General features: G+C 33.0%; 1 protein-coding gene across 1 annotated transcript in view; it reads right to left on the bottom strand.

Moving 5' to 3' along the window:
* Positions 1 to 7123, bottom strand: part of kek2 (leucine-rich repeat, immunoglobulin-like domain-containing kekkon 2 protein) — a 90753-nt gene extending 83630 nt beyond the window's left edge. The window contains exon 1 of the mRNA XM_090101546.1: positions 7026 to 7123. The gene's annotated coding sequence lies outside the window, so the exon portion shown is untranslated. The remainder of the gene's footprint in view (positions 1 to 7025) is intronic.
* Positions 7124 to 16670: the final 9547 nt, after the last annotated feature.

The raw sequence follows: 16670 nt of genomic DNA, 5'->3' as shown, positions 1-16670 counted from the left end.
ACTATTTCTAAAAAGTATTAGGAACTGTAGAACTCAACTGCACGCGATAAGAACTCACATTTTTTTTGATCTGCTAAAAATTATCTGCTACGGGAAGTTGGCAGATCATTTTTTCAAATGTCGTTTTTTAAGGTAAAAACGCCGAAACTATTTCTAAAAAGTATCAGGAACTGTAGAACTCAACTGCACGCGATAAGAACTCACCTTTTTTTTTGATCTGCTAAAAATGATCTGCTAAGTTCACTAACATGTAAAATTTGAATGCTAAAATATTTTTTTTAATTGGAGTAGTTTTGGAGCCTATTCAATTCAAACAATCAATCAAAATATGTTTCCTCTTTATGTAGTGTAGATATTATTTAAGTGAATTTAGTTTCAATAGGTAGTTTATAAATTAGCTCTTGATATAAAATGATATAATATATAATAATATACCTATGCGACATGTAACGCTAAAAGAAATTTTTTACGAGAATTTTTGCAAATTAACATACCTTCATTTATACACTAGGTAAGTGTTTACGAGTACAATATAATGCTAACCCACTACAATACATTTAGAAAGAACTAGCTTTCCACCCGCGGCTTCGCCCGCGTTTTCAAAGACAAACCCGCATGGTTCCCGTTCCCGTGGGATTTCCGAGATAAAACCTATCCTATGTGTTAATCCAAGTTACCCTCTATATGTGTGCTTAATTTCATTGTAACAGGTTCAGTAGTATTTGCGTGAAAGAGTAACAAACACATACACACACACATCCTCGCAAACTTTCGCATTTATAATATTAGTAGGATCAACCACACTTTAAAATAAACAAGCAAATCAATTTAAATATTCGCAAATAACTCTCAGAAAATATTGAAGTTAATCAAAGCCTTAAAAAGTTGCACATTTAGAAAAATAACAAAAAACTCCGTTACCAGTTGGAAAACTATATAATGTATTTGTTCTTTTCATTACCGTAGCTAACTTCATTCAATTAGTTTGTTCCTAACTTCAAATAATGGCGTATTTTCGCAACTTTACCCCTTATTTTAATAGCGAATACAGGTCAAATGCATTGATTTAATTAGTTTCGAGAGTATTTGCTATTTATAATAGGCAAAGTATGAATTATAATGCAACTCATATTTGAGATTGCATTCAATTATTATGTTAGAATAGAAAAGTTTTACTGTATTTTAAGTATTACTAGTATTTAGTAATCGGTGGTATTACCGCCGTTTAGACCGCCTCCTTGGTACAGTGGTTGACGCGTGAGCGTAACACCGAGGGGTCCTGGGTTCGATTCCCGGTGGAGACGAAGAAAAAAAAGACGTGTGGCATTCGGGGACTGCCGTGGTAAAGCTATTGCATAGCATGCCTTCAAGCCACACCTCCGCCGTGCCCGTCGGAGTGGGGAGCGTGAGGTTTTTTCGTTACGGAATTTCTGGATTCGGTCCCCACGCTCAAGGCCCGCGATAGAAGCTATGCAATAGCTTAAAAAATGTCTCGGTCTGGCAGGACACAGAAGGCTGATCACCTACTTGTACCTAAAGAAAATCGATCAGTGAAACAGATGTATAATGCATCTGCCCTTTACCCCACTAGGGGACATGGGACTTCACTTTTTTACTGCATTTTAAGTATTAGTAATCGGTGGTATTACCTACTTTATCTAAATTATTATTTTGATTTCGGTGTTTTAATTTAAGATGGAAAAAATTGGTTGTCTGTAAAGTGGGATTACTGACGATAGTTAAACGTGACAACGTCTTAAGAAAATACTGATGGAGCTTCTTTGTCGCTCGTTCCGCGCTCTCGCTTGCACTTCAAGCCTTACATGGAACGCCTCAGAGCGAAGTAACGCCGCATGAGTCATGTTTTTTCGTGCGTGCAGCCGGCTCTATCGAATTATAAGACGTTGTCACGTCAAAAATCTATCAAAATGTAAAATTTGCTATCTGCAGTATTTAAAGTGCTTTCCTCCAGGGCCCATATTAATTTTCCACCTACTAGAGGAGAGAATGATACTAGAATAATAAAATAATATTGTATAAGAAGCTAAAATATCGTGTTATTTGCTCATAAGCTAACATTGATACATTTGCGGGAAAGGGGAAAATATACTTATAAAAATAGAGGTAACTTTCTATATTTTCGTTCCCAGAACCATACAGAAAGGAGTATCTATATTTTATTAAGCTAATTTACGTATAATCACTACAAAGTATAAAGCAAAGTTTCTCTGTCCCTATGTCCCTTTGTATGCTTAAATCTTTAAAACTACGCAACGGATTTTGATGCGTTTTTCGTAAATAGATAGAGTGATTCAAGAGAAAGGTTTTAGTATATAATTTATTAGGTCTTACAAAGCGGGCGAAGCCAAGGGCGGTAAGCTAGTAATTAATTATTTATATGGGCTTTCGTGTTTCAATGCAGATTGCATTGCAGTTGAATGTATGACGTATGTTTCATCGCGTTTCGTACACTGGAGCGTAGGTATTAGAATGACATTGATGAATTTAGACCATAGGACAATTCCAATAGGTATGATTTTGGAATGTGTTTGTCAATGTGAGGTTGGAATTGAAACTGCGCACTATGGTTTCAAGACCTATTAATAAATAATAAATAATAAAATAAATATTACTTATAGGACATTATTACACAAATCGACCTAGTCCCACAGTAAGCTCAATTAAGGCTTGTGTTGTGGGTACTAGGCGACGATAAATATAATATTTAATAAATACATATATAGATAATCACACCCAGACCCAAGAACAAATAATTGAGTTCATCACACAAATATTTGCCCTGACCGGGGATCGAACCCGGGACCGTCGGCTCAGTAGGCAGTTACTTTACCACTGCGCCAACCGCGTCGTCTTATTATGTAAAGCTTATATTCTACTAGCTGTGCTCCGCTCCTGTTGGAAATATCGAGATGATATAATATAGCCTATAGCCTTCCTCGATAAATGGGCTTATCGAACACCGAAAAAATTTATCAAATCGAACCATTAGTTCCCGAGATTAGCGCGTTCAAATAAATTCTTCAGCGTTATAATATTAGTATAGATTATTATTTATTATAGAAATAGCACGTTACTTCAGTTGTTTTCACATTATATGAGAGATTGTATAATATTTAGGTAAATTATATAAGATACTCTAGCTTCCTCGGCACTTTGTGTTTTCTATAAGAACCTTCCTTGTGTCTTAACAAAAACGTTAAAAAACGGTCGAGAATTTTGTAAATATAAATATATAGAGATACAAGAAAATTGATAATATAAAAGATAAACAGTGCATATTATTTGTGCAAGGGTTTATGTCACGTTTATGTATTACTGAATTACATAATATACATACGGTACCGCCTTTGTTAAATGAAATGGTCGAAATGTAGGTATTAAGTCGTTTTATTCTCCTTGACAACCGGGAGGTCAAAAGGTGGGTTTGGATTTTGACTCACCTACATGTTGAATAATAATTTTATTCACAATATTATATATTTAAACGAAGAAGAAAAAGATACATCATTATGATGAAAGATTTGATTTTCTTTATTTTAACAAAAACAGAAATTGAAAATTATTTTTACAACGAAAGCTACTTTATTTCGAGCACACTCCGCTCCTGTTGGTCTATTTACTATTGATTTATCCCAGCTTGTAGAGTATATTACGTCACTGAATTTAATAAAGCCCTCGTAGTTGCCCTCTTTCGTCATAATTTCATACCTTATAAGCTGTATACGAATATTTCGCAGTTACGTTTGTTTTTATAAGAAAACAAGCTGTGCCGCGCGGTTTCACCCGCATTGCTCCGCTCCTGTTGGTCTTAGCGTGGTGATATATATCCTATAGCCTTCCTCGATAAATGGGCTATCTAACACCGAAAGAATTTTTTAAATCGAACTAGTAGTTCCTCAGATTAGCGCGTTCAAACAAACAAACTCTTCAGTTTTATAATATTAGTATTTACAGTTTATGGTATGCGTGATTTGGGTTTTTGTCAAAGCATAATAAGCTGTTGAAAAAAAGCTCCAATCTCTCTAATCTTTCATTGAATAAATCAAAAACGTTTTGACGCAGTGATTACATTTTTCCTGCATCGTAAATAGAAGAATCATTTAAAATTTAAACGAAGCAATAAAAACAACACACCGGGCAATAAATTCATGCATTTTTAACATCTGAACACGCACAATTGTTGTTTTAAATTTCTAGTAACGTTTTGAAAAATGCCGCTCGAAATTACTTTGGCATGTATGTATGGTATGTAATGTTATATTAAATAACAAGTTTGTTTTTTTAATATCCTTGTATGTTATTAATTTAAAAATATTAACAGTTGAATAAACTTTCATACCTATTGATTCATTAAGGGCCGATTTTTCAACACTTGGATAAAACTTATCCGTCCAATAAAGTATTACACGATAATATTAAAATGTCACGTAAACTGTCAAATACAGGCAATTAGAATACGTTTTTAAAATGGTAGTTTTATACATTATTCGACGAATAAGTTTTATCCAAGCACTGAAAAATCGGCCCTAAAATTATCGAGAAATATCAATGCCAAAAATGTAATACGGCAATGAATATTATGTTAATCCTTCGAACTGAAATAATTTATCTATTTAGAAATTCAAATCTATTTACCCGTAATACTTAAGAGGTTGAAGTAATTTGGCTTAAAATAAGTGTATTTATATATTAAATTTCATACCAAATTTGTTAAAAAAGCAATAACTATAGACTAATTAAAAGCTCGTTCATTGTTAAGTATTGATTTTACTACGACGTAACTTCAATTAGAGAAACTTTAAAATCCAAAAAGCCATGTTCCAGTCATAATCTATAAATAATAAGACCTTCTAGAATCTAAGATGTAAGGATGCAAATATTTGTTCGAATATCCTTGTGAAGAGTTATTCCACAAAATATTGTGAAAATAATATACAAAAAACAAAGCAAAGAATGCGTAAAATAGCATTTGGAAAATCCACTTTAAAAAGCATAAAAAATGTATTGTGTGCGCCATTTTTGCGTTGCTTAATGAATACCGTATTTATATTTTTACGATTATAAACGATCCCTCGTTTATTCCATTTTCAAGTTTATTCAGGGTGAGTTAGTGTTTGGATTTCACCTTAAATTAATTACTATCTGCGCTTCGCGGTTTCACCCGCGTGGCTCCGCTCCTGTTGGTCTTAGCGCTAGCGTGATGATATATAGCCTATAGCCTTCCTCGATAAATGGGCTATCTAACAACGAAAGAATTTTTAAATCGGACCAGTAGTTTCTGAGATAACCGCGTTCAAACAAGCAAACAATCAAACTCTTCAGCTTTATAATATTAGTATAGATATATAATATCGTCACACTAAGATCAAACGGAGCGGAGCCACGCGGGTGAATGTAGAATAAAATATTAATCTGATACTGGAAAACTTTCATCAATGTCATTTTTGTACCTGTGCCGTAAAAGTAGTATAAATCTTGGTTCATAAGTAGTCAATTCAGTGTTCAGTCTTGCGTTCAGTATTTGAGTATATAATTATAAATCTACTGAAACACAAAATGTAATCCTATAAGATAATAAATGATTTAATTTAAGGGACAATCGTTCACAAAACCTTCAGTAATTGACATCGTTAAATCAACCCGGGATTACCAAGGCGAGGTATTTGGGTAATATATCAATAGTTACTATTATAATAATAGTTATTATTGTATTACAATGTAATTGTAAGATATTCCTCTTAACCTGGTTGCGTAACATCGCTATAGTTGAAGTTTTTTTATGCTTCTGTTGTCTAATATCCAATAATATCCAGGTTGCCTGGCAGAGATTGCTGTGTAGCAATAAAGCCGCCTATTGTGCAAAATTTTTGTATCTCACTAATTTGTACCAAATTTCCTATATTGTTTTGTACAATGAAGTGTTATAAATAAATAAATAAATAAATAAATAATAAACAAGTTAACATAAATTCACTATTAATCTCATTGTAAGACGCAAATCGATATATTATTAAAGCACATTGTGCATAATATATGAATCGTAGAGCTATTAGAGATATTTTATTATCTACTATTCAAACTGTTTATACTTTTCCCAATATTTATATCACTAATGAAACAAATAGTTCAGACATCAAGTTGTAATATGAAGACATGTTTACAGATTGATTAGAATATATATTAAATTTGATAATAATAATCCCAATGCTTATTAAAATACAGTATCTTGATATTATTGTTCAATGTAGAGTCCATTCTCCATCCACCACTAAAGTATCATGTACTATTAGTTACCTATTTGTTAAAGCCCTGTAATTGTAAACACAAATTGTCGACATATCACGTAATAGGTATTTGGTTAAAAGGTCAAATGTACTACCATTTATTACTACACAAATGGCTCTCTTTGATCCACGATCCGGGTTTGAATTATTCGTGTAGTCTATCGTTGACCGGATTCACTGGGAATTCACGATTTAAGTAAACTAACGGTTAACCATTTATTTTATGTCCTGAAAATAATAACATTTCAACAGGATTTTTTATAGTATTTATTAGTTTGTGACCGGTTATGGTATAGGTTTATATTATTATATGTACATAATATATTATTATGTTGAAGTATGGTAAGAATAATTAGATAGTATCTACATACTCTACAATCTTGTCCAAAATTATATAATATGTAGTAGGTATCATTAATAATGCTGTGGTATTTGTGTTATGAAAACTTCTTACATCGAATAGTGAAAAATTCTCGTAGCGTCTGTCGTAGCGTTCAGTCTACGAGCGTATTATTTTCCTCGCTTTCTACTCTATTATAATTAAAACTAATTATACCTTATAATTACTAATAATTATGTAGATGTAATACTTCTATAAATACCTAAAATAACACTCATCCACAAATCACTCACCGCAAAACGTTAAAATTACAGCTTTACCGATCGCAATTCCGTAGACGTCTACATTAGCTTACCTACGTAATATGAACACAAACTTACGTGTAGCACATCGTTAAAAATCCACACTGCACACACACACACTCAGAGCACACACAATGATTTCAATGGCATGTTTGGCGGAATTTTCTGGGCGCAAAACACGTGCATCAAGGTTGAAGTGTAAGGGTCGACTGGCGAGCGCGGGCGGGGTGCGCGGGGCGGGCGGGGGGAGACCCGCGCAGACGGATAGACCCCGAACTTTTCTCAATGCCCACTTCTTTACCGATGCAGTGCAAAGCGCAATTAAAACGGTTGAGTGGATTGATTGAAATTACATCCTTTTGTTTTGATCATTTCACTGCGGGGTTTGAGATCGATAGGCGTGTTTACTGTCTGTCATTTTGGATACTTACTAAAAGGTATCGTGTAGTTTTTCACACATAGTTAAAACTGTGTATGTAAGTATTGTATTTTTATGTGTCGGGAATTACGAGCCCAAGATTGTGTATATCGTGTTTTTATTATATTTTTTGCTTATAGAGAAAAATAATACGAATATTTATTATTTAATTTTCATTCTACTCATTAAACATCACACACACCACCTTCAATTTCTACGACTCTTTTTCTATTATATTTTTCTATTACAAAACGGTCCAATAGTAAATAACAATTAATTGTCTCGACACTGCCGAGTATTTCGAAATTTATTAGCGAGATATTAATTACTGAGGCTTACACCGAAAGACAGCCGCTTTTGTAATCTATGCCCTTATAAAGGTAATATTTTATATCAATTGTAAAAGGTGCATTAGTTAGGGCTTCATGAAACGAATTCCTGTAAGGGGTTATACAGGGGGTGAAAGTTTGATGTGCGCACCCCTTGCTAACTTCCGGTTGTTATGTTCTATACATTTTAACGTTGTAGCAAAGCCAGTATTGCATTATTTGAAAGCTAATATGAAAAAAAAAACATTTTTTTGATTTTTTTAGTATAGTTAACTTTTCTCTCTACTTTACTATAAGTGAAGTCCCATGTCCCCTAGTGGGGTAAGGGGTAGATGCATTATACATCTGTTTCACTGATCGATTTTCTTTAGGGACAAGTAGGTGATCAGCCTTCTGTGTCCTACCAGACCAAGACATTTTTTTTTTCGTCTCCACCGGAAATCGGACCCAGGACCCATCGGTGTTACGCTCACGCGTCAATCACTGTACCGAGGAGGCGGTCAAAATGTTAACTTTACTATACTATATCTGTATTAATTTGTGTTAATTTCTGTGTAGGTTAATAATAATTATCTATCTATCTAATATTATAAAATATATATTAAAATTTTTGATTAATAACAATCAAATTCAAAATTTATTTTGCTTATAAAGGTTTTTAAATATACTGACTAACATTAGCTAGGTATATTTTTTATCCATATCATAATTGGTATACGTGCCGCCAACCACTACAAAGTATAAACATTCAATATTGATAGGTTTGATCTGAATTTTCAGTGTGCTCATCGCTGAAATAATCAAAAACACTCGAAAAATAAAAACAAATATTGATTTTATAAAAAATAAATGCGGTTAGCGCGGCCAAAAATTGGTTGCGTTAACATTTTTTGTATACGTATGGAACCTTTTGTGTCATGAGTTTTACTCGCACTTGGGCTATATTAACATGAAAAAAGGAAAAAATGTTTATTTCAGCCAAAATATGCTATTAAAAATCGACAAAAACTGTTTAGAACATAAGAATAGCTAATGAGCAAGGTAGAGCAATGTCTCTAGGCTTTGTAACCTGGGATAAAACAAAAATAATTTGGAAAATCCAAAAGTGCACGCCTCGTATTTTTTTTAATAATTATTTATTAATTATTATTTTTGTTTATTTAATAACAATTAAACCACATCGAATCAGACCCTGAAAAATGAAAGGGTTCTATTCCTGAGCATACTCAAGCGTAAGAGAAAAAAAAAGACTCGATTAGTAAAGTATTTCGGTCGCTATCGTGTTAACAAGAAAATCCTCCGCACATACAGACACACGGACGTCCAAGACAGAACTTTTTTAAACTGTTTTTTAACTAGTTTAAATAACAAAAATGACATCAAAAATATCATGAATGTTAAAAATAGTGTTTTTTCTTAATATGTGTGTGTATGTATTATCTTACAAGTGCAATGTATGATACATAAAGACATTTTAAGTTTGAAAAATCAGATGTTTTGCGCGAAGTGACAGTAGTACCCACCTCAACGCTTCGCTTATGAGGCGTGCAATACTATTAACTAATATTATAAAGCTGAAGAGTTTGTTTGTTTGAACGCGCTAATCTCAGGAACTACTGGTCCGATTTGAAAAATTCTTTCGGTGTTAAATAGCCCATTTATCGAGGAAGGTATAGGCTATAAATATATTATCATCACGCTAAGACCAACAGGAGTGGAGCACTGCGGGTAAAACCGCAGGGCACAGCTAGTTTGAAGTAAAGCAAAAACATCTCCGCTTGTGAATGTAGTATATTTTTTATAGAATTATGACTAAAAAATAGAATGCTATTGTTTAGGTAATTATTTATATAATGTATTTTAGATGAGAATCCATTTAAAACATTTCGTAAATTTTTCCAAATCGAATCAAATTGGAATGTTTTGATTGGATTTTCCATATCATTAAAATAGCACGACTTTTTAGTGCTATGCATCGATTTTATTTTATTTTTCATTCATTTATTGTAAATCTATTGCATTGTATTTGTAATAAACAGTATTCACTCATCTAGAAATTGGATAAGTAATACAAAAGTCATCGCATAAACTCATATTGTTACTTTCCAACACAAATATATACTAAAACCTTTAGCACATAATATAATATATAAAAGGCGAAACCAGAGTTGAAAGTGCTAAAAGCTTTTGCACTAAGAGTGTGTATTAGGGGGTGAAGTTTTAAAGGTTTCATTCCGAACAATCGACGATAGAAATTAACGACTTTCGCAATTACCCAGTGAGATTGCTTCAGGTAATTTGACTGGAGACAGTTTTTGTTGATAGCGTTGTTGAAAATGTATGTTATATGCTTGGATTATAGTTAATGATGTAGATAACCAAATTGTACTTGTTCCTGTACAGTTGTATCATAAGTCATATAACTACAATGTGGTCGAATATTTACTTTTGGCCAAATATAGAAAAAATCTTCACGAGAAAAAGAACACTGTTGGATTGTTACATCTGAATATATATAAATCTCGTGTCACAATGTTTGTCCTCAATGGACTCCTAAACCACTTAACCGATTATAATAAAATTCGGACACCATGTGCAGTTCGATCCAACTTGAGAGATAGGATAGTTTAAACATGGGGCGGACCGCTAGTATTTTTATAAGTCTAGCATAGCTTCTCAATTTGAAATAGTCAAACAACGTAATCATTCCTCTTTATAGTTGATGCAGGCTATCAAATTTTACTTATGTAGGTATTCGATGGGAAGACATGAGCAAGGAAACTTTATAAAGACAAATACTTAACTCTTATTAAGTAGCAATGTGCAAAATGAAATAAATAAATAAGAAATAATGAATCCAGAGCCAGTACAGTCGGTAAAAGCGCCTCCTAAATTGTTAATTAAGTTGAAAAAATAAATTAAAAATTTTATTGTGCTCTCCTTACAATGAATGCCCTATTCAACCCTAAAAGCCGCGGTAGCTAACATTTTTACTTCGTTTTCACCACAATAAGATTAAATTTCATTTTTGTTTCTGTATTTTCTATGAAAATATTCGAGTTTTTCTTTCTATACTTATTTACTTAATATTATAAAGCTGAAGAGTTTGTTTTTTTAACGCACGCGTGAACTAATGGTCCGATTTAAAAAAAAAAAACCTTTCGGTGTTAGATAGTCCATTTGCCGAGGAAGGCTATAGGCTATTATATAATATCATCACGCACAAGAACGGAGTAATGCGGATAAAACAGCGGGGCACAGCTAGTTCCCTTATACATGTATAAAGTGTTGAAACTGTTTTCATATAAATAAATAAATAAATATTTCAGGACACTTCACACACGGCACGATTTGATCCCATACTAAGCTTTCGCTTGTGTTATGGAAACCAGATGGCTGATAAACATACATAATATATAATTTTAAATAAATACTAATACCCCAGCCACACTATGCTACTCGTCCTGCTACTCGTCCTGCTCCTCGTCCTGCTCATCGCGCTGCCGCTCGCCTCGATATTGCCGTCTGGCCACACACTGCTCTACTCGCGCGATTAATCGCGACGCTCTTCACTAGGGATGGGTCGTCGACGTATTTTTCATCAACGAGACTAGATCGTTAATCAACTAGTTAAAATCTTCGACTAGTTCATGTGTAAAATAAATAACTATTATTATAAATAACAATTAATAAATGTTTATGCTTTCTTACAAAAATTATACTCCCTAAAAAAAGTATGTATTACCTATGGTATTACTAAAAAAACTTATTATCGTTTGTTTTTATAGTTTAAACTTTAAATTCAAAATATTGGTCTTGTAAACCAACAATATTTTTTTTTTAAACTTTAAAGAAAAGAATTTAATCTTATCAATATGACTGTTTAGCCGTTGAATAATTCAACTAGTGCATTGGTGAGCGATGGAATAGTCGAATCGTTGAGTGTACATATAGACGGTTAATTTAACTAGTCCGTTGATTCCATGACGCCCATCCCTAATTCGCACTCGTATTGCCGGTCCTTTGACTCGCGCGCAAAAGCCGACAAAATAGGGAGCAGTGAGCAGGACGATGAGCACGACGAGTGGCATGACGAGTAACGTGGCCACACTACGTCCCTGCCTACTTCCCTCGTCACTTCCCATACCACTCGTCGAGTCGTGTGGCTGGGGTATTATATGTATAGATATTATGTAACACCCAGACACAGAGCAAACACTATGTTCATCACACAAATATTTGCCCCGGGTGGGAATCGAACCCACGACCTCTGGCTTGTAAGGCAGGGCCACTACCAACCAAGCCAACCGGTCAGTCCGTATTTAATATGATGACGAATTCAATAACTATATTTTAATGTAGCCTTAATTTGAGTTCGAGTTGTTATTTAAGTTTGAATTGAGTACACACATCTTATAAATCACAACGAAGTGGATATGAATACAATATATTTCCTAGAGAATCCACATAACGTTTTAATTTTGCTTTTCCTGTATTTTTTATAACAAACAAACAAACAAACCTCGTTGTGATCATTGTATTAGCATTAGATTCACAGGATCGTGGATTCAGTTCCTTGGGGACGTAAAGGAAATTCTTCCGAATGCATAATATAAATACGAAGTACTATTACTTCATGCTTTCTAAGTAGTACAAGTTTCATTTTAATCGAAAGATATTGGACTTGAGGATTCGTAATAGTATATTTATTACTGCTTATGGATAATAATTACTTAAATATTATGTGGTTTTCTGCTCATACCGCATCAAGGGAAATAATATTTTAATCAATGAAATAAAATCAACTATAAACTCTTTAACTTTTAAATCTATTTTGAGTCATATAGAATAAATTATGTACCTATACCAAAAATACAAACTTTTTACGATTTCTAATAATAATATAGGTACTTTTATATTCAATTTACTAGCCCTATTCAATACACTTGAATTTTTAATACAGTAAACCGAACTGATATGATGTTTCTCGAAACTTCTATGTTACAATAAATCACATCGTAATAAATCTCAATTGTCTATTCCATAAAATCATTGTTACCAATTTCCTCTACACATAATATTACACAAAGTGTTATTCTATTGGCACTCACACACACACACGCACGCACGCACACACACAACGATTTAACTGCGTTCGACTCATTATAGTCGGCGCGGTAGCGGTAGAATAACAATAATTTATATTATTGTAGGATATTTTATAGATGAGATAAATAAATTTTATTGATGTCAAAATAAATATTTATAATTGCTATCGTGTTTGCTACACCTACTTGCTTATTGTGTGCTCGTTGAAATTGTGTATTAATAGCTTTTATCAAGAGCATCTAATTATATCCATAATGATATACATATATTCAAAGTTTCAGTTACGGAAATGTAATATGGAAGATAGAGCTTTTTGAAGTAAAACTTCTTTAGGCGCGACAAGGGAGTAACTCAGATTTTTTTTCTGACGGAAGTAACGCTGTGTAGTTTCCGCCATTTAAAAATAATAATTCTGATTGGTTGTAAGTATATGTCATATACTACACGCTTCTTGACTTATACGCCAGCTAGTGGCAAATATCATAATCAATTAGGATTATTTATTTTCAAATTTTCAAACGGATCAATTGTGAATAGCAAAGTGAATGAAAAATTCAACAGTTTTAAAAACATTATTTTAAATTGCAAAATTTTTTGAAAATCTCTTAATATACTTGTTTATTTATTACTTTTAAAATTAGTAAATTAAAAATAAAAATAAACATGTTGCGGATTATAATCAATCTATTTTAAATATTGCTGAAGACAAAGTAGTATCCATAGCAACAGATATGTATATAGGTTGTCATTCAGTTGAACAAGAAGCATATGTACGCCAACAATTTCATAAAATGTCAGTTATTGATACAGGAGGATCGCCTTATGAAATCATATTAGTTCTTAACAAATTTTACATTATTACAACCAATATTGATGTATCTGATGGCTTAGCCAACGGTTGTGTTGGAAAGTTAGTGTATATTGAACGTGATGACAGTGATAACATCATACGCTTATGGCTTGAGTTTCCTGGTAAGATAGGAGAGAAAATTAGGAAAAAAGCTGCCCATCATATTCAAACTCTAAACATTAGTAGAACAGCAGTCCCAATTTTACGAAGATCGTCATCTGTACCAATGAATAGAAATAAGACAATATTTGCAAAGAGAAATCACTTTCCATTAGTATCTGTTTGTGCGCTTACAATACATAAGTCTCAAGGTGGTACTTTTGATCAAATCGTTTATGAATACAATAAAAGTCACAGTCAGCAGCTGTTATATGTAGCATTATCACGAGTAACTGATATAAATGGATTGTTCATTGTCTCAAACACCGATGACAACAAATTTTATCATGGAAGAAAGCGTCCAGGGGGAATAGTTGATTTACAGTGTGAATTTGAAAGACTTTCAAATTCTCGCCTAATAACACAACAGGAAGAATTATATAACCTTGTAAATGAGAGTAACATTACACTATTTTCCTTCAACTGCCAAAGTTTACGTGCTCATGTTTCTGATCTGAATGATAAAGTATTAAAAAGGTCCACATTGCTGTTATTTTCCGAAACTTGGATGAAAAATGACGAACAAATTCTTATTGAAATTTTTTATTGCGTTACCCAATACAAACGACCCAACTCAACTGCTGGTGGAGTAGCTGTATATCATTCATCTACAGATACACTGAACAATGTAACACCAATTCAAAATATTTCACCAACTATATTATCACAAATTTCCGATGAGGTTTCACAAATTGGTGACATCGCCTTGGTTCGATGTGTTAATACGAATGACCAACCTGTGATTATCGTTGTTATTTATATTTCTACAAATACTAGCCTGACAAATATCATAAAATTTATTCATCAGCAATTACTTCACTTCACAATTGAAGGTTCTCGACTTTTAAATAGTAATTATCATGAATTACCGATGATTCTAACTGGAGATTTTAATGTTAATTTTCACTCTCAGGAATCTCAGCCGTTAATTGATTTTTTAGAAGAAAAATTTGATTTATCTATGAATACTTCTCGACTTCATTCAACAACGCGTTTCGGTACAACGATAGATGCTGTATTTTCAAGAAAAGTAGCAAATTTAGAGAGTAAAATTTATGTTTCACATTATAGTTACCACAAACCTATAATTTCGTACGTAAGAAATTATGATGACATTCAATTACCTGTTTCGAATGAATAATACATATTAATATAACATTTAAATAATCTTTGTAAAGCACATGAATAATAAATATAATTAAATTATAATATAATATTTATTTATTTAAGTTAATATTTAATCATTTCAGTGATATATGTCGTCAACGCCAAAGAAGTTTTACTTCAATCGCGCGTAAAGGTTACACGCACACACTTTTTTTTTGTTCATATATTTTTCATGAAATTAGAGGATCAAGATATACCTACTCGATTATAAGCAAGCCCCTATCTATTATATCAACAAAAGCAACAGTCACATCAAAATAATTCAACAAACTTATCCCCCAAAATCCATCAAATGGTCACCCTACCTCTGATTAAAAACTGCATGTAGTCGACAGCTACAGGAGCGGACGTTATGTGCACCAGTCCTTATAAAATACAGTTTTGGCAGACCTCATGGAGGGTATTTTTTCCGACGTCGTGTCTGTCTGTCTGTCTTTTGTGCCAAGTGCCTGTCTTCGACTTTGAATGGAAAAGTGTGTACTATTGTGTTACGACTGTATGAAACTGGTATCAGGAAATATGATCAGATGTATGAAATTGATATTTTGGTTTTCTTCTTTCGGTTTTATGTGTCTAAGAGACACACCACGCACACATAAAATTGAAAGAATAGAATAAATTCGATTGCTCTGGCGGGTCACGAGTGACTGAGTTGGTCAGGCATCCGCCCCGGAATGGCGCGAAAGGATGCGGGTTCGAGTCCCGCCTCCTGATCGATTTTTTTATATTCTTTATAAATTTATACAGATGTATGAAGCTAGTAGCAATGTAGTAATTAAGTATTTGATCTTTATTGATTTATCGGATTAAATGTTTAAATTTTAAAGTATTTTAGTCACTGTATTATTGTGTTTATTTTACTTAGTATTTTATTATACTACACTAGTTTTTTCATATTATTATCTTGGGTTTCAAATATACATTTTATATTTTTTGCAATGAAAAGCTTCCTATGTTGTTTAAGCTCTACTTTATCTCTATTTTTTATTAATTTCTTTACGTTACAAACTTAAATATAATATATAGTCATAATTATTCGAGTGAAGTCGCGGGCTGAAGTGTATGCACTCCAAATACAATTTCGTTAATGTTTATCTACCATAATGTGGACAAATTGTTCAGAGGTCATTTATTATTCATTATTTGAGGGGAGATATTATGTAGCAAATGGCATCCCTAAAGATTTATTTTTAATGATAAAATAAAAGGGTCGATATAATCATAACAGTCAAAGAAAACATCAATATACAAAATAAATATTTTATTTGTGTGTTATTTACTGAATTAGCTTGACCAATAATATCATCGGAAGTATGAATGTACCGCGGCTCGGTAAACGTAGCGTAGGACGCCCTGCTACACGGTGGAGTGACGACATCCGCAGGGTTGGTCAAAACTGGCGACAACGAGCAAACGACCGGGCTCAGTGGCGTGCCATGACTGAGGCCTATGTCCAGCAGTGGACAAGTGTAGGCTGAAAGTGATGATGATGATGATGAATGTACCTATAGCTTATATTAAAACCTACTTTCGTATATTCTATACAGAAGCCAAGTAATTCTTCTTTGGATTTGAATAATATAATTAAAATCATCTCAAAAGCAGTAAAATTTGTTCTCAAAAGTCCCGCCTTTCGTTATTGTAAAAGTCAAAAATTAACAAATAGTTCTGCCACGTCCCTGCGTGTAGAA

The sequence above is a fragment of the Colias eurytheme genome, chromosome 4, assembly GCF_061535395.1.
Source record: "Colias eurytheme isolate Ceu_HAF_F1 chromosome 4, ilColEury1 Martin Lab GWU primary, whole genome shotgun sequence".
NCBI classification, from domain to species: domain Eukaryota; kingdom Metazoa; phylum Arthropoda; class Insecta; order Lepidoptera; family Pieridae; genus Colias; species Colias eurytheme.
The sequence above is the reverse complement of the archived record's forward strand: the minus strand, read 5'-3'. Positions and strand labels throughout refer to the sequence as shown.